This window comes from Rhinolophus hipposideros (assembly GCF_964194185.1).
Source record: "Rhinolophus hipposideros genome assembly, chromosome: 1".
Lineage (NCBI taxonomy): Eukaryota > Metazoa > Chordata > Mammalia > Chiroptera > Rhinolophidae > Rhinolophus > Rhinolophus hipposideros.
The window spans coordinates 106,389,515-106,409,614 of NC_138047.1; positions in this window are offsets into that span (position 1 = coordinate 106,389,515).

Below are 20,100 nucleotides of genomic sequence, written 5' to 3' on the forward strand. Positions count from 1 at the left end.
CAGAACCTGGTAGGTGGGATAGGTGATGTTATTATAATTCCTCCTGAAAACAAGCATCATGGCGATGGCCAAGGCTTACTGAGCGTTTACTCTGCACCAGTCCCTGTTGGAAGCATTTTATGCCCATGAACGCGTTGCTTTGCACACGGGCCCAGAGAGGAGATTGAAACACTAAAGGCAGAGAGATTCCCTGAGCGTCTAGTATGCGCCAGCCGCTCTCCTCCCCGGAAATTTCACAATCCAGTAACATTGCAAAGCTAGCAGCTTGCCAAACATATTGTGTTAATCTGCGTGGCTTTGTGGAGGCTCTTCCATTTGTCTAGCACTCCCTGGAAAGTGCCTTTTCACCCCTGAAAACCCAGCTCAGGAGGTGTGTCCTCCAGCACACCTTCTCAGACTGACTGCATCACCCATTCAACAGGCATGTGATGGGCAGACAGGGCTGTTACCTGCACACAGTGAGTTTAGTGGCCCCTGAGTATGGACCCCTCCCCCTCGGAACCACACGGCTCCCTGCTTTGTGACAGGGAGGCTGACTCTGTCACCAGCCCCCTTGCCCTGTGCTTCCCAGCTGGGTTTGGCCAGTGGGTGACATTAGCAGGAGATACAAGGGGAGGAGGAGAGTAAGGGGCAGGCATTCGTCACCCACCCATCCCGGCTCCTTCTTTCTGTAGTGTATTAACTGCGTTTCATGTTGTATATCTTCTGAAGTTCTAAGCTCAGGGGCCTTGCTGACCCTCCCAGGGTGAGCCAGTCCCGGAGAGATAAACAACTCACTAGTGCATTTTCTAAATTCAATCCAACCAGAGCCCACACCTTCCAACCACCTTCTTTGTGGAGTTCGCTCACTCTGAGCTACTGTCTGCCGGCCCTAATCCCCCAGGGCCAGGCACCAGACACCTGGGGACAGCTCCTGGCCCAGCGCCTGCTTCACTGTCGGAACAGCCCATCCTCAGCCTCTGACCCTGCCTCTCTCCCCATTCCCGTGGAAACCTCAGTCAAGGCTCCTGACAGCGCTTTTCCCCTCCCTCTGCCTCCTGACGACCCCCATGCTTCCCCGTGTGTCCCATGCCATGTCATGGCATGTTCCCGTCTTTCAGGATCTGTGAGCATAACGAAAAGCTATCCAATGGCAGTTTTCTCCTGATCCGTTGGCCACACCATCCCTGCGTAATAATAAAATGTATATTAGACTGTGGTTGTGGGGGGCTGGCTGCCTTGTTCTGCCGGAGCCCCCACAGCTCCTGTCTGTTGTCCCCCACCCACCGTGCTCCTATGTGGTGACAGTAACCACTGCCATGTCCTCCTTCGGGCTGAGGATTGACAGTGGCCCCTGCTCTGTGCCCTATCCCTTGTGGTACCCAATCCTCGCACACACCGTGACAGCAGTCTTTGTGTTAGAGTCTTCTCAGGTAGGGGATTTCCTGCTGGGACCCTGTCTGGTGCAGGGGGCAGACCTGCGAGCCGACCAGGTGAGCGCTCTCCTCTGGGCTGCCTGGGTGCTGCTCCTGTCACACAGTGCCTACCTCCAAATGGGCGCTCTGACTGCAAGCATCTATAGCCCGGGCCTCTGCTTCATTCATCAGTGTCCCTGTCACCAACGCTGGCACCATCCTCTGGGGGGTTGAGACATGAACACCAAAGACAAACCTCAGGACAGTGACAACTAGGGGGCCAGTAGAAGGAGAGTCACAGATGACACCAGGTTTCTAATTTCATTGACGGTGGTGCCAGGCAGAGCAGTGGGCTTGGGGGAAGCCGGGGACATGTTACTTGGGGTATATTGAGTTGGAGGGGCCGGTGGGGTCCGCATGGCCAGTGAGTGAGGGGACAGGGAAGCCGTGATGTGGAGAGAACCTGAGAAACAGTGCAGAGAGAGAGAGACAGGTGGGGGTCCAGGGGTCGCGCCTCATTTGGAAGTAGGAGGGAGAGGCCCTCTCTGGGAAAGTGGGAGGAGAGCAGGGAGGAAAATACAGAGAGCCAGAGCCCAGGGGCTCAGGCGGAGAAGGGCCTTTGGATTTGCCACTGGAATGTCCCAAGTGGGGACAGTGGGAGGGCCCTGCAACATTGTGGTGAGGTGGGGGCAGAGGTGAATCTGCAGTGGGTTAGGATGACAGAAGAAGGTGAGCAAGCCCTGACTTCAGTGCACTCAGAGGACAGACGTAGCTGTGCCCGTGAGCAGCATGAGGGAGTCGGGAAGGGGTGAGGCCAGCTGGCGGGGGGCAGCAAGGGGGATAGGCATGGGAGCAGGGGTCTGAAGGATGAGGCAAAGCTGAGTGGTTGAGGGGTGGGAACAGCATCCTAGGCAGGAGGAGCAGCGTGGCCAAAGCGGGGCAGAGAGGATGCAGGGCTCATTTAGGTAACAGGAAAGGTCGGTTTAGAGCAGGATTTGCTTTACGCGCGCATGGATGTGTGTATATGTTTAGTGTTCTCTTGTTTTTTCTTTCTCATTAGCTCTCAGGTGCAGAGGTTGAGGTGCTCATATCCCCACAGCCTGACACCTCCTTCCACGTGGCTGGGGAAGCCTTTCTTTTCATGGATGTATTTGTTCCCTTTGAGCCCCGTACCCCACCTCCATCTCTTGTGTGTGCACACGTGTGCACATGTGTTTATATCTTTTTATTTGGATGTTCTTACAAAATGTGAGTTGCTTGTGTGGATATATTTCCATTTTTGTAAGATGCATTGGTCAGGCATCTCATTTTCTTTCTCCCTCCCTCCCGTCATACCCCACCCCCTCCTCCTCTTTCTACACCCTCCCCCACCCTTCACCCTGTGGTTTCAGACCCACCGTGTTACTCTGTCGTGCTGGAACCCATCATCTCTAATTGCTCCATTAGACCCTGGGGTGCGCTAAGCTTGCATTTTCCACTCTGTTTCTCCCATGATGGACACCCGGGTGTCTTCATCTCCCTGTCCTCAGGGGTAATTTGTAGAGTCTGATGAAGAAGGGAGGGAGTCAGGAGGCCAGGAACCCCAGGGGAGGCAGGATGGGGAGGTCTCATTTGGGACAGGGAAAAGGAGGTGTGGAGGCTCTATGTCCACGTGACTTTCTCTAGGGAGAGTGAGAGAGGCAGTATCTACCCAGGGTTGGAAATGGCCAAGACCCACGTGGTGATGGGGAAGGGAGCAGATGCTAGAACCTTCCAGAACACCTTCCCTTTTTATTCACGAAGAGTCTGATGCAAGAGGGGCTGAACTGAGACTGGCCAGTGGCGTCCCTTCAACAGATACTCTTCAAATATTTGCTTATTAGGTGGGGGGTGGGAGGGAAAGCAGAGAGAAACTTATGCTCTAGTAATAAAAATTGCACGCCTTTCTATGTTCAAAATAAGAGATTTAGTATGTGCATTTGTTATAGGTGATTTTCCAAACCAGACAGCATCTTGGGGGGCATAGTAAAGCATTTAAAATGTAGATAATAAAATAAAGCCCTCGTTTGGGCTAAGCAGCTCGGGATAATACCTCATTCTGTTTCTGAATGTCAGCTGCTGAGGTCTGCAAGCTCACATCGCCTCTCGTTGGCTGGCAGAGCTGGGTGGGTCCGCATGGGGGAGAAGCCTGGCTAACTTTCCCAGCAGCCACCTCAGCAGGGCTAGGGCTGACGCCCCGCTTCTGCAGGCCCAGTAAGGTTGCTGTGCAGAGACCTGCGCTCCCTGGCACTGGATTTCTGCCTTTTGCCAGCAATGTGTTCATGCCCTTAGTGTCGGTGCCCGAGGCAGGTGCCTGGCTGGCCCCACTTCATGTACCACTAGAGGTCACGACTGCAGTTCTCAGTTTTACAGCCAAGGGATGGTAAGTAACTGGCTACATCACACAGCTAGTTAGAGATGGGGCTGGGATTAGACTCAGCTGATTCCAGGGCTTTGTTTTGTACTGGGTCTCACGGTGTATTAACCATGCCTTTAATTTTCTGTATTCTCATGCTTTGACCTCTGGGACCTTGCTGACCTTGGGGAGACTGTCCCTCCCAGGGGGAGCCGATTCCTAGGGAGAGTAAGGGACTCCTGTGAGGGCACCTTCCCAGTGCAAACCACCCATCCAGAGCCCCCCTGCACCCCTCCTCTACTGTGTGCTCACACTCAGGGTCACTACCTCCCTCTATCCTTCCAGTCACGGAGGGCAGGGACCAGACCACGGGGGACACACCCGGGGCCCCAGAGCCCCTGAAATCACTCAGACTAACCCCTCCTAAGCCTGCTGACCCTGCCTCCCTGTTTCTTCCCGTGGAAACCTCAGTAAGGGCTCTTGCCCACCTGGTCCCCATTCCCTCTGTCTCCTGACCGACCCTGGAGCTTCTTCGTGTGGCCTCCTGCTCCCAGGATCTGTGCATATAAAAACTGCGTCCTTCATGATAGCCATTTCGCTGCCTGAGTGTCTTCCCATACTTGATTAAAACAAATACTGGTACTCGTCAAACACGTGGATTCCCTAACAATCGATAGCCTACTGAGGTCAGGTGCTCAGAGGGGGGCGTAATTAAGAGGTCCTTATCCACTTTACCCATGAAGACATTGGAGAGCAGAGGAGGTAAGTAACTTGTCTGAGGACACGAACAAACCCACCGAGAGGGGGGACCCGAGTCAGGATTTCAGCAACTCCCCAGCATCTCAGACTACCAGAATGGGGCAGGACCCCCCACTGCATATCCTGGCGTCTGACTCAGTGCCCCCAACTGAACCCTTTCTAAATCCCACCTGAAACAGTTACTCATCCATTCATTCCATCATGTGCTCGTTCGTGGTCGCTGGCTGTGCCAGGCAGTGCATGGGCCCTCGGATAACAGAAATGACTGCCCTGTGGCCCTTGCCCTCCAGGCCAGGATGGGGGTGGGGTGGGGTGGGGCAGGCAGCCATCAATCCCAGCTCAGTGGGATGGGGGCAGGGCGAGGGGTGGGGATGCAGGTGGAGGGGATGAGCAGCTGACCTGGTTGGGGCCCCCCTGTGCCTTTGCGGCAGAGGCTTCTGTGGTCAGGGAATTCCAGCCTAGCCTAGGACCTGGAAGGCAAAACCCCAGCCTCTCTGCCCTCTACGGCTTGCCTTCTCTATCCTATCCGGTCCTGAGATTTCATTTGATATTGTCTTTCTCACCCCTTTGTCCCTCTGCCTCAAGGTCTGCTGGTGGGTGGCTGGGGCTGGAAGTTATGTTTTCTCCAGGGAAATCTGGAAAGAGAGTCCAAAATGTGCCATTGTCTTGTTTAGCCTTCACACAACCAGCGACCAGTGAAGCAAGCGTTATTTACACCTTCACTTCACAGGTAAGAAAACTGAGACTGCAGTTACACACCTGGCAGGTGGCCGAGAGGGGTCTGAGCTGCAACATCTGGTCTTGCTCCCTGCAGAAGGTGGCGATGGATTTGAATTTCTTGGAAGTTGAGGCTCCCTGCCATGTTGCCCTCAGTTAAATGGTTCTTGCAAATAAGGACATGCCCCTTAGTTATGAGAGTGTCCAGCTCAGCATTCTAAATCCTTGTAAAACTTTGGAAACAACCCAAGTGTCCAACTGCAGGGGAATGGCTAGAACACGTCCTGTTATGGCCGAGCAATGGAACACCCGCTGCCATTACAGATTCTGCACAGGACATTAGCTCGTGGGAAGTTGTCCATTGTAACTACTGAGTGAAAAAAGAACTTGCAAAGTGCAGTATGCATTACAATCCCATTTGGCTTGAATATTTGGAAAGGTGTGCCACTATGTCTGTGGATTGGGGTCAGGTGATTTCCATTTTCCTTGAGTTCCTCTGTGGCATTCTATTTCTGCAAGCACATGTATATGTAAAACAAAAACCTTTTCATCTGAATCAGGTCCTCAGGAACAGAGGTGGCCCTAGGAGAAGAGAGCTTTGGAATAAATGGAAATGTCCCAGGAGCTGAGGATCTGATTGTTCCATTTGTTCCCCATGGGGGCTGACAACCCTGACATGGTATCCTCCAGAGTGTGGGACACGCCCATGCATGGCCTTGGCAGGAGAGCTGTATCTGTAAAAGAGAAAAATAGTCTCCAGTGTCCTAGTTTGAAAATGGAATGGCCGTGTGCACAGGAAGCCCCCAGCCGCAGCCTGGTTCAGAGCACATGCTCAGTGAAAACCAGGTCATGTGTATTCTAATTGGGGTTCTCCAGATTGTCCCTGGGCCTCTCCGCTTCCTCTTCCTTATTTTCCATCACGGCCTTTCCTCACTCTGTCATCTCTGGCCCTTGTTCCCACAAGCCCTCCTTCATTGCACTGTCTGGCAGGAAGGGAGCGACCCTCTGTTGTCGAGGCTTCAGTACCACCGTCTTCCCAGGGCAGCTTTTCACTGATGTGATCTCATTGAGGCCTCAGTACTTCCCAGGGCAATAGATGCCGTCATGCCCATTTCACAGAAAAGGAAACTGAGGCCCTCCATGACGAGCTGGATGGTGGGGAGGATCCGTGCAATGATGGTGGGAAAGCGTGTCCCGGTGTAGACAGAGTGGAAGGACCTCAACGCCGAAGTTCTGTGACCAGGTTCAGCTGAGGGCTTCCCGCCTCCTGCTCAGGGGAGAGGTAATCTCTCCAAGCCCGCTTTTCTCCTCTGTAAACCGGGGATAACAGTAGTGTCCCACTCCACAGGCTGTTGTGAAGATTAAATGAGAAACTTACATAAGGCACTTAACAGGGGGTGCATGACAGGGCAGCAGCATGGCAAGACCGGGGTGTTTCAGACCTGGAGCTCTAGATAACTGAGCCTCTGGGCAGTGTAACTGCCTCTGGGCAGGGCAGCCACATGGGGGCCTCACCTGTGACAATGACCCTACCCCCAGCCTTTCTAGCCTGATGTTCTAAACTCCACTGAGGGAGGGAAGGCCGTGGGGTTGGGGGCTTTACAGCAAGTTCATTTCCAGGCCCCAGACCATCAGCTGCTGCCTTCCTCACCAGGACCCATGAAAACCCAGCCACATTTTTCCTTTGCTCTTGATGAACCAATAACCTTGAAAATTTGAAAATAAAATGTCTACGGCCGCACAGCCAACTAAGGCTGCGTGGCTTTGCAGACGTTATAAAACATCAAATTAGATGGAAAATTGCCCGGGGTCCCTGTAAACGAAAATTACTCTTTTTATAGGGGGGAAAATGACCCTTATAATAGCAACAAACAATTTTGGACTCTTCCTTTTATTAGCCGGCTCGCATGGCTCACAGTATTTGTTCATTCCACCAATGTTTTTACAACACTTCACTTTGCGCATTTTCACAGCATTGTAACGTGAAAATGAGGCTCTGTCTGTGTCTTTAGTTCCTGTCAAGAGAGGGCTTTTTGCCTACTCTCAACTTTTAGCCCCCTGACTGGTGCTGGTGGGATCCAGGCTTGGTGTGGGGCAGTGAAAACAGTGAAAACTGGACAGGGAGTGAGATGACTGAGCCTGCTGTGTGACTTCAGGCTGCTTGCTTAACCTCTCTGGGCCACACTTTCTTCCTCCATGAAAGGAGAAGTTTGGATTGGATCTGGGACACTCAGTGACTCTAGGGGCTGGCATAGTAATATCCATGTGTCATGGCCATGTGGGAAGCACACCCTCCCCTGACCCAGGGTCAATCAGGGTCTGTGCCCACCCATTAATGACATACTCCAATCTAAAAATTCAGTAAAATGTTTTTTCCTGCTCCAGGACCTCACAAGAATATTTTGGGAGCAAGGCAAAGAGGGAAGATGCTGTTGGTTCTAACTCAGGGGTTGTCAACTGGAGTGTGATTTTGCCTATGGGCACATGTGGCAAAATCTGGAGATATTCCTGATGATCCTGGCTGGCTGGCCATTGGGTGATGCTCCTGGCACGTCACAAATGGATGGAGGCCAGAGGTGCCGCTCAACACCCTGCAGTGCACGGGGCCCATAGAGAAGAGTTAGCTGGCCCCAAAGGTCCATGTGCCCAGGCTGAGACACCCTGCACAGACGACCAGCACTAGTTGTCGAGACTGGCCAGCCATGGCTTGGTCCCCCGCACTGGCCTGACTCCCCGTGGCGCAAAGCAGTGCCTGTGGGACCGTATAGGGCTGGCTGTCACATCGTCCGTGAGTCACTGCGTCCAGGCAGCTCCATGACGTGCTGTGGGGCCTGACCTTTGTCGGGGAGAGAATTTCTGACGTCTGCCCGAAGTCAGGCCTAAAGCAATAGGGGGGGGGTATGGGGTCAAGGGTGAGGATCAAATGACAAAGCCCCAGTGACAAAGATGGACCCTGGGCGTCACAAGCTGATGGTAACAAGTCGCAGCCCTATTTCCCTCCCCAACTTAGACACTGCAAGAAACTTTCTCTTGCTGAAATGGAAACAACCAGGCACATTCACTTTACTTTTTGCAGATAAGAGGAAATAAACTGACCTTTTAAAAAAATCAAAAGTGGAATCTTATGAAGTGGAGTGAGCAGCCTGGGCATCAGTGACCTTGGGTCTGCGCCCTGGCGGGTGTGAGGCAGCTGTGCAAATCTGTGTAAGTCCACCCTGCTGTTTAACTTTACATTTCCAGCCTGTAAAATGGGCAAACGGACACAGGCTCCTCGGCTCTCAGCTCAAACGGTTCAGGACGTTTCCTGGTGCAGCGTGTGAATCCAGGGCTGGGAGAGGGGGCTGGAGTAACCGGGAATGGATGCCCAGGTACCACTGAGTCAGATCACAGATTTGTGGACTTGCAGTTTTGGAAGCATGCCTAAGGATCGCCTTGTCCAACCCAAATGCAGAAATGCTTTCTACCTTTTCCCCAAGAGGGGCAATGTCTTGCCTCTTTTTGACTACTCCAGGGACGGGGAGCTCACCCTATGTCCAGGCCAGTCAATTTCTTTGGTGGACAGCTCTGACTGGTGGAAAGTCCTTCCGAAGACGTCAGACTCTGCTCCTTGCAACTTCCATTTGTGACTCTTAATTCTACTTTTTGACACCAACTGGAGCAAAGCTAATAATCATGTAAACCCCAAAATAGCACTGAGACACAGAACCGCAGAGAGCTCTTGTGTATTCTTTCTGATTCTTCCCATCTTTAGGTTGAACACCCGTGGATCCAACATGTGACCGTTCTAGCAGCTGAAAATTTGGGTGTATATTGGGAGGTCCCTCCTCTGGGAACAGCAGCCTGTCAATGTTTGCTCTGGGCTGGAGTGCATGCTGGGACACGTGCTCTAGCTGTATCCAATGGATATCACCTCCCTCAATCTGGTCACTCTATTCCCATGGATGTGACCCATAGTGGTGCAATCTTTTATGGAAGTACCATTCAATGCATTGATGACAATATTGGTGAGGATTATTTTTTATGTGAGAATAAAATAGTTTTTTAAGGGCTTGAACCACATTAGTGGCTAATAATCCAAAAAGTCATGGGGCAATGTGTAAAAAAAATATTAAAAGATTTCAGGACTGGAAAGTAGCTTCTATGCTCCTCACCCAGGTCCTCCCACCTTATAAGATCCAGGAATCATCGCTTTCACCCCACTTCCTCTCTATTGACTGCTCTGGTCAGTTGCCTTAACAGGCAGTTGCCACCTGTCCTGTCACCAACTGCCACTGCTTTGGAGAAGCCTTCTGGGGCTCTCTTTGCCTCCTGCCCCCATCCCGCCCTGCATATAGCAGCCAGAGCGACTTTTCTAGAACATAGGGGTGCTTCTCCCCTGCTTCAAACTCCACTGTGGTCCCCCAGGCACGTTGGGCTACCTGCTGCTTCCTGTCCACCTGACGTTTCCCCTTCTGTGGCATCTTTACTTGCTGCTCCACATACCTGAACACCCAGGTGAGAGCCTGGGCCAACTCCTACTTATTTCAAAACCCACTTTCTGCTCATATGTCAGTCACCTCCTCCCGGGAACCTTCCTATTTTAGTATATGTGCTGCCGAAGCGAGCACACCGGGAACCTTCATGATATTGTGACTCTAACACAGGCACTTCTGTGCCCCACAGCGGTCAGGACACTTTTCTCTCAGTGTCATTTCACTTTGGACTTTACTAAGAGCAACAGTAACGCTGGTAGCTCACCTGTGCCCATCCCGGGACTAGCTAATTTTATACTAATCACAACCCTGCTCACGCATTTATTTATTTATCCAACAAATATTAATCGACCACCTGCAATGAGTTACATAACTGTAATAGATGTGGGGAACGAAGCAGTGAGAAAAACAGAAACAAGTGCCTGTCCCCAGGGAGCTGACACTCTGGTGGGGGAGGTAGACAGCTGATGAAATGAAAACTTAAAACACTATAACAGCAGTAGGTGCAGTGGAGAAGAGTAAGGTCCGGACGGGGGCTGGGGACGTGGGGGGAGAGGGAGAGTTGCCACTTGAAACTGAGGGGCCAGGGGTGATGACAGGAAGTGTGTTCTAGCACAGAAAGTGGTCGGTGTGGCCAGAGTAAGGTGGGCGATGGGAGACAGGTAGGTGGTGAGGTCTGAGAGGTGGCAGCCCAGATCCTGTGTTGGGGGCGTGCTGGGGACTTGGGCTCTTGCTCGGAGTGTCATGAAAACCCACTGGAGGACAGTCCGCAGCAGACTGGTGTGATCTGACTGCCTTTTCAGCAGGACCTCTGGCTGCTCTGCGTGGACAGGACCGAGTGGGGCAAAGGTGGGGCAGACTGACCCTAGAGGGTTTGGTCCAGGTGGGAGCAGTGGGTACCACAAGAAGGGGCTGGCCTTGGGAAGCAGGTAGTCGTGGTGACCAGCTGCACCTGGGAGGACATTTTGGTTTTCGCCCAATTTTAATGGTAAAGGAATGGAGACACAGAAAGGTTAAGAAGTGTGCCCAAGGTCACATAGCTACAGGCTGCATATGGACCCATATAGCCTGCACATCTGCCCGCTTTGGGCACGAGTCCCCGGGGCAGGGCATGTTTGACCTTTTCCTGTGCCCCTCACTGAGCAAGTTGCTTCCGGGCCCACAGCAGGGCTCAGCGCCCTTCAGTGTGGCTTTCCGGGCGTCTCCCACGGAGCCACGGTTCATTCTGGCCAGTGGCCACTAGAGGGCAGCGGTGCTTTTCCCGCTGCACAAAGCTCCAGGACACTGTCTTCAGCAGCAGTGCACCTGGTCTGGTCTCAGGTCAACTGAGGGAGGTAGGCACCTAACTGATGACCGTTCCTCCACCGAGCCCACCCCCCTGCTCAAGCCAGAGGAAAAAAACATGCTTGACACTGCAGGGAGAGTGAACTGAACCACCAAGACCCACGTGATTGCATCTCTCTCTGGTCCCCCACCTCATACCTGAGAAAGCGAGGCCAGGAGGGGGCAGGGATTTTCCAGGTCACATGGGGTCTTGGTGCCAGTGTGGTTGCTGGGTCCTCTGAGACCTGCTCCTCATCCAGGTTCTCCCAAGAGACACTCTCTTGTGACCCCAGGGGCTTCCATCAGCCCGGTTGACGCTGGGAGGCTGTGGTGGGGGGTTGGGTGAGATGTAGAGGGTCAGATTGATCTCCTGAGATGGTCTCTGTGGCTTCCTGGTGGGGAGAGAGGGCTGGAAGGGCCAGTCAGGAAGGAGACCCGCTGGGCCCAGCCAAGTCCTGGTCTTTTTTTGTTTTTGTTTTTTTTGGGGGTTTTTTTTTTTTTTTGGTCCACAGACTGGAGAGCAGTGAAAAGCAAACAATGTTAGGTTTCTCAGGCTGCAGTTATCAGGTTGATTTTTTAAGCATCTACATACCACTGCATCTTGACCTTTGAGAATCCTCAACCACTTCAGAAATGCGCATAGAAAGTCCTCATGGATGCTTGTTTCCCAAATCCCCACATCATTATTTGCTGGAGCTGAGAATCTCATCTGCATGTGTAATTCCATTTATGATTAATTATATCTGGGGGGTATGGCCAGCCTCAGACAGCTCTGACTTTTCCTGTTGATGGTCAGTGCATGCAGGCAAAGCTTTGGGGCTTCTCCAAGGAGCACCCCACCACCCCTGCTCTCCAGCAGCATTTCCTGGGTCCCTGGAAGCATCCCAGTAGAGGCAGCTGCTAACCTTTATTGATGTGTCATTGATTATCGATGTAACACCTACTGTGCGCCAGCCTCTTTCCCAAGTGTTCTCCATGCAATCACTTATCCACAAAACTCTCAGCACAACCCTACGGAGACTGAAGCCAAGAGATGCTTATAGGGACAGAACCAAGATTTGAACCCAGGCTTCTGGCTCTAGAATGTCTTCTTTGTTTGCTTGTTTGTTTGGTGTTGAGATTGTGGGATTTTTTTTCTTTTTAAAAATTTTCTTTTCCGATTATTGTTGACATCCAATGTTATATTAGTTTTTGGTGTACAGCATCGTGGTTAGACATTTATATACCTTATGGAGTGATCACCCTGATAAGTACCCACCTGGCACCACACATACTTATTATAATATTATTGACTATATTCCTAACGCTGTACTTTACATCCCCGTGACTATTTTGTAACTACCACTTTGTACTTCTTGACCCCTTAATCTTTGTCACCAAGTCCTCCAACGCCCCTCCCATCTGGCAACCATCAGTTTGTTCTCTGTATCTATGAATCTGTTTCTGTTTTGTTTGTTCATTAATTTTGTTTTTTAGGATCTACATATAAGTGAGATCATATGGTATTTGTCTTTCTTGGTCTGACTTATTTCACTGAGCATAGTACCCTCTAGGTCCATCCATGTTTGCAAATGGTAAGATTTCATTTTTTTTACGGCTGTGTAGTATTCCATTGTATACATGTACCACTTCTTCTTTATCTAATCGTCTATTGATGGACATTTGGGTTGCTTCCATATCTTGTCTATTGTACGTAATGCTGCAGGGAACATAGGGGTACATATATCTTTTCAAACAGTGTTTTGAATTTCTTTGGCTAAATATCCAGGAGTGGAATTGCTGGGTCATAAGGTAGTTCTATTTTGAATTTTTTGAGGCACTTCTAAGAGAGTGTATGTTCCTAAGGTGTGCACAGCCCTCTGTCCTGCATGAAGCCGTCTGATGGTGTCGTGGATGGTCCCGGGGTGGGGGGGATCATGCTGCCATGACCTTCTGGCCCATCTGTTCTTCGTCTGGCAACTGTAGTTCTCCTTCAGAAACCGCCTCCAGGCAGTCTTCCCAGCATCAGCCCTCTTGCTGGTAACTGTAGGGAATTCTCAGTTTATACCCAGAGTTCATGCACTGATAGAAGAAGCTTTTCATTATTGCCTATGGCCAAGTATTTGCATCTCTTTGCTTTTTCCCTCCGCAGGCCTTCTCTGTCTTCCCAAGACATCACTTGCCCTGTTGTTTGCTGCCCCAGTCCCCTGCAAGATACCAGCTACGGAGCACAATCCGCCGGTTTATCCTATTTGCTTCTTTTGGCTGGAGGTGTAATCGGTGGTTGGGTTGACTTCAAGGTCAAAACAAGCCCTGCTTTGTGTGTGAACAGCTAAGACATTTCCTGTGGAGCCCAGTTAAGTATCCCCAACCCCTACACCCACCCCCAGCCTAGGAGTGATAGAGTGTAACCATTTCACTCCCCAAACATGAGTCACAAAAGAGCTTGGCAAAACGTTATTTTACAACATGCAAGGGTAGGGTGAGGATTATCCTACAGCTGGGAGTCCCAGCGTGCAGGAGGGCGGAGCATTAGGTGACCTCGGGAAGGAGGATCTGGTCCAAGGCTCGTTTCTGCTGGAGAACTGGGCCTTCAGGGAAGTTACTTTCCCTGCTGAAGGCTTCCTTTGGTCATCTTTAAGATGGGAGAAAAATATTTTGTTCTAAGCCATCATCATAGGGTCGTTTTGGAAAAGCAAAAAGGTAATTGAGTCATTGCGCCTACCTGGGTTCCATAAACCACACAGCGTTCTAGGAAACAGAGCCGCTGGGGGCCAGGGCGACCCACAGGTCTGAGCAGGGACCAGGGCGGGTGGGCTGCTCCTTCAGACGGACCCCTCCGCCATGTGGTGTCCACCCTCAGAAAGGGACCTCATTCCGGGGCCCAGTTTCCTTGGAGGAAGCACCACCCGTGGCCACAGATAAGCAGGGGCTATAAATCCACTTCACCGAGGGCTGGAGGCCTGGAATGCAGCCCTCGCAGGCAGCCACACGTGGCTTTATGGCATCTCGGCTCCACCCTCCCAGGCCTGGCTGCTGCCGGGGAGGCTGGGCCGGATGGGGGCCAGGCTTATCAGCGATTTCAGGAGTCTGTGACACCACACCGATAAGAGGGTAACGAGCCCATCGCTGCTTATGGCACCAGAGGGGCCGGTGCTGGCAGCCGCGGAATGCCAACAGCCGTGCCCAGCGTCCTGTCCCTGGGGCTGCAGGCCTCTGCCGGGACCCTCCTCAGAGCAGGGTTTCACTTCGTCCTCACGGGACTATGGCTCCAGATCAACTTTCCAGCATCAACACTGTGCATCTGACTTCATTTTCTTTGCTGATTATGTGTCGTCACCATGTGTATGCCTTCCAGAGACTGAATTGCTGTATTTGACTAACTTTACAGTAACGGTTCCTTCATTGCCTCCCCACTTTTAATCAAAACAACACTGTTTTTTGTTTATAAAATATGTTACACAAGGCTGTGAATTTGATGGCTCATTCCAGGACTTTCCATATGAAACTGAACAGAGAAGGAAGAGGTTTGGGAGGGATGAGGAGGCATTGATTTAGAAATGTGGATGTATGAATGGGGTAGAAAGAGGAGGGAGGCTGACCTGGCTGGTGGGAACATGCTGCTGGTCCGTGGGCTGGAGCAGAGAATTCTCACAACACGTGATTGAAAATGCCAACCTGAACGGAACACACAGGGGAAAAAAATCTCTGTGGAACAGAAGGTACAAATCACCAGAGAGACGTTTGAAGGGACGCTAAAAGCAGCAAAGGGGTGAGGGACATCATTTCTGGGCCCAAGACCCTTTCATCTTTATTTTTCCTTTTTCTCAGGGAGCAGCTAAGACTGCCAGCTGCGGGCTCCACGAGGCTGCCAGATAATGTTCTCCCATCAGGAGGTAGGTCTCCCACATCGATGTCTGCTTCTGGTACCTGGAGTACATCAGCACAGGGCTCCTACCATATGCAGCGGGTGAGTGGAGGACAGGAGCGTCCAGCAGGCCCTGGCCAGCAGCTGGGGGTGGGGTGTGCAGGCCTGGGGAGGGGAAAACTCAGGCTTTGGAGGTTGTACAATTGAGCAGCTGTGTGGCCCCACCCATTCTGTGTTCCTCTCTGCTGGTCTTGAGGAAATGTCTAAGCTTTGGCCCAGCCCCTTGGTCTGGAACCCTCAGTTTAAGTCCCAAACTTCTTGGTTGGGTTACTCTTGGCCAATTACGGAACCTCTCTGAGGATCACTTTCTCCCAAGAGCTCTCTCTGGCTCTGTGTCAAATAACGAAGTTTAGCTCAGCTCTTTGCAGGAAGAAATGGCACTTTATGTCAGAAAAGTGGGGAGAAAGGCAATAATTGGATAATAATTGTGTCATTTAATGGAAGGTGATTTCAGTTATTCCATAGAGTACAATGATTATCTTATTTTGAATTCTGGAATATTTAAAACATACTGAAAAAAGGCAAAGAATGATCAATGAGTACCATGGACCCATAACTCAGATCCAGTAAACGTTAACATTTTGTCATACATGCTTTACGTTTTAAAAAATCAGATGTTACTGGTAAAGTTAAAATCCTCTGTTTTCCTCCCAGTACCATCTCTTCTTCCCTCTCCAGACACAACCAGTATCATGAATGTGAAGTGTTTCCTGTCCATTTTCTTATGCTCCCAAGAAGTTTCTGAAAGCTTTAAAACGCACAAATAGCATAAGGGATGGACAGTTATGCAACCTGTTTTCTTGGTAGACAGTGGTTTTGAGATCAATGCACATTGAACCATGGGCGTCTGACTCATCATTCTAACTGCTGTGTAATATTCCACGGAATGAATATGTCAGAGTTCATTCATTTTTCTGAGAGACTTAGTCTTTTTGTCTTTTTCCCATGATAGCCAGTAATGAGGCAATAATGAACCTCCACCTTCACATGTCCTGTGAGTTTTTGCCTGAGATCTATCCTCAGAAATGAAATGGCTCTCTACAGAGTTTGTATCAACTTACGCTTCCAAAAGTGCCAGATGAGAATTCCTGCTTTTCCTTATCTGCACTAAGAGTGGTATTATGAGACTTTATTGTTTTCCGATTTGATGAGCGTAAACTTGAATTACATTGTGGTTTCAATGTGCCTCTCTCTGGTTGCTAGAAAGTTTCAACATATTTAAACGCCCATTATGATTTCCTCTTCCAGGTAATGCTCATATTCCTACCTTTGTTATCGATTTGTAGGCATTTGGATAAGAACAGTTGTCTGCCTATTATGTTTCCAACCTATGGGGGTTTCTTTAGCTTTATTTACTGTGTCTTTTAAAATCCTCTGCTGTATTTAATGTTTTTCTTTCTTGGATGCACTCTTTGGATCCTGTTATCCTAATATCACAAAGATATTCAGCCATGTGTTCTTCTACATGTTTGAAAATATTGTTTTAGTTAAGGCCATCGTCGTTGTAGGATTTATTTTTGTGTATGGTATGAGGAAGATATCAAATTTCCATTTTTTCTAAGTGGGTAGCCTGTTGTCCTGGTGCCATTTATTGTATTGTTTATTGTTTTTCCACCGATTTGTCATGTGTTCTCAGCAATTTACCAAATTTCCATGGGTCTGTCTCTGGGCCCTCTGTTCTGTTTCACTGGTTATTTTTTAATCCCGGCATCAAACTCCAGCATTTTAATTTCTATGATGTAATAACAAGTCTTGATACCTGCTGGGAAATTTCCCTCCCCCCATTCTTCTGTTTCAGAATTTATTGATCTTTTTCATACTTTTCTATAAATTTTAGGATCAAGATCCATCCTGTTGGGATGGTCACTGGATATACTGAATTTATGTTCACTTGAGATTCATAAACATAGCTTATCTCTTTATTTATATAGGGCGTTCTTTTATGTACTTCCATAAAGTTTTATAATTTTCTCTGTAAAGTTTATACACATATTTTTTTATGTTTCTTCCCAGGTACCTTATGGTGTTTGCTGCTATTGTAAATGGGATTGATTTAAAAATTGCATTTATAATTAGTTTTTGAGGTTTTATGTGAATGCTCTTCATTGTAATGTTTTATTTATTAAATATTGACTGGATAATAATATACATTTTTTTCTAAAGAGTGACAAAATATTGAACGTCACTTAAGAAAAAAGCCTGCAATTATCTTCAAAGTGTGTATTGCCCTCCTCGTGCCATCCTCTTCCTCTGCTCCTCAGGGGCATAGCTTCTGTCCTGACGTTTGTTTTAGGCATTTTCTTGAACTCCTTTAAAGCTTTAGTCCCCTATGTTTCTAGTCCCCAAAATACACTTTATGCTTTGCCTGTTAGTTCTTCACAGAAACGGAATCATTCTGAGTTTCTTCTTGTGTTTTTCAACATTCCGCATTTCCTCCTCTTCACCATGTACCTGACATTCAGGCGTGTGACTACTTGTCATTGTAATGTATTAATTAGTGTCATCATATAATGTTGTATGACTCTACAGCATTATATCACCTGCATTATGTGACATCATCATTATTCATACTTTCTGTCATTAATGGACTTTGGGGGTTTTTCCGGTCATTTGTGAAATCCTGTTCCGAATATCTTTAGACACATTTGCTGGGGTACACGTACAAGCGTTTCTCTAGGGTCTATTCTAGGGTTGAAATAGCTGGGTCAGAGGGTGGACATATCTTCAAATTCACTAGGTAATGCCAAATCATTTCCCAATTGTCCTCACGTGTCAACAGCCACGTGTCCTCACGAATGCTTAATATTGTCAGATTTGAAAATTGTAGGCGTCTTTGTAGGTGTAAAAGGTATTTCATTGAAACTTCACTCAAATCTATAAATGCAGATAAACTGTCCTAATCCACCCATTCGCCAATGTTGGCATAAGAATTAAAGTTAACAAAGGGAAAAATAGACATGAAAATATTTTGTAAATTGCAAAGTTCTCCACATACTTAAGACGTTATCATCATCAATAAATTAAGAGTATTTTGGAGCGTCAATACACAATGTTAGAGCACAACTCCAGATCCTCTCCCCCAGAGCTGAACGCTTTCCAAACTCAGAATGTCTGCAGAACTGTAGGCCAGAGGAAGGGTGACCCCTGCTGTGACAGTGACAGCAGCCTGAGCCCATCTTCTGAATATGGAGCATCTTCTGATTTTATAGCATTTTAAATTGGGTTGATGCTGGATCCCTAGTATCAAGATGAAGTGAATGAAAAAGCAATAACTCTGGAGCATGTTTCTTTATCTTTGTGTGGCTGCCAGAAAATTCTTGAAAAATAAGCCAAGCTGCATTTCAGGAACTTGATTGCACATGTTTTAGAAATGCACATCCAATGTCCAAATAATTCCCAGGACACATTCAGTGTGAAGGAATATAAACCTAAGTTATGACTGCTGACTCGGCCATTTTCTGGGTAACTGTGCTCTTTTTCTATTTTTTCCTTCTTCTCCTCCAACACTTAATAGATTTCAGGGCAGTCCTTACTCTATCTTGGGAATGCTTGATCTGACAATCTATAGACCTGAATATTTTGCACATGCAGAAGGCGATTTCACATTATTAGCACTTTTGCAAATCAACTTAGATTAAACTATGAGGATTTTTGCCTAATAATTCTCAGTTAGTTTAAGTTGCCCCTGGGTATGGAGGTGAAATGCTGATTTCAGCAGTCAAAGTGCTCTAAGACAGCCAAACTGATGATTAAGCTTTTTGATGTACTCAGGAAGGAAGGATAAGGGTTTTGTTTAGGTCTCTGCTGCTGGCTACAGCCCAGGCAGTCATGTTTTCTGACCACAGCGCTGGGAGAATGAACACCCACGAGCTGTGGGTCTGTGCATGCCTGCATGGGTGAGTGTGAGTTTTGAAGTTGACCTAAAAAGCAAGAACCAGGAGTTCCTGGAAACATAGGAAGCAGGCCTCTGAGGCTATGAGTATATGAGTGTGTGCAATGTAGTGAATTTTTTGAAAAAGAATGGGGATGGGCCACCTGGAATTGCAAGATTGTCACTGTTGACTTTTCTTGGTCTTCCCAATAAGCAGTATCCAGTATCCATAAACGTCCAAAATGTTTTATTGAGCATCTACTAACTGTCAGGCACAGTGTTAGGTACAGGGGATAAAAGGATGAAACAAGAAGACATGGTCTCTGCCTTCCTGGAGCTAATTGTCTAGTAGGGGGACACACAATACACAAGTAAACAAATGAACAAGTGCTGTGTGTCACAGGGTGCTTTAGAGAGACTGATGGTGGGAGTGGTCAGTAAGTAGACCAACTTGAGAAGTTCAAATTCACTCAATGTGGAAGCAATAGGAAGTTTTTCAGTAGTGAAGGATATGATTTATTGGATATTTAAAACAGATTATTCTGCTGTCATGTGGAAATTGGATGGGAGGTGGTCAACAGTGAAAGCTGTTTATGGTGCCTTGTTAGAGCAGTCCTAGGAAACCAACACAGTCATGGTTTGTTTTGTGATGCTGCAATCTTCTGCTTCTAAATAGAAAATGAAAACCTAATGACGCATTCTTGTAAATCATCTGAGAAGTCATAGGCGTCTAAGATGAAGGAGGATTGGCATGGCCCATAGGTACCGCAGGGAGTAAAAGAAACAAAAAAAACTCCAGTGAAACATGCAAATTAAAAAAAAAAATCAACATTTCACATTTCAACATTTCACCAATCCAGTTACTCAACTGAGAGTGTGTTGTAGGCTTCACGAATTAATTAAACAAACATGCTTTACCTGCAGAAAACCAGCATGGAGGCCCTGGGATGTGTGTGGGCTTTGGAGCCCTTGAGTTCAACCCACTTGCCTGCCAGCCAGTGACCTTGGACAAGTCACTTAATTTCCATGAGCCTCAGCCTCCAAGGTGCCTGTGTCTGACCTTCGTGATACGTGCCAGGTACGGCATTGCTTGTGGGTATGATGCAAGATACAGTCTGTCCCGATATCTAAATGGGAACATCTCCCAACGCTTTAAGGACAGACATTCATGCAGGCGAATTGAAGCAGAGCCAGAAACACCTGGGCTTTTTGGAAAAAGGGAGAAATGGGCATCTTGCTAAGAGCAGCGACTTTTAGAAAGAACGTGAAATAAGCATTGACAT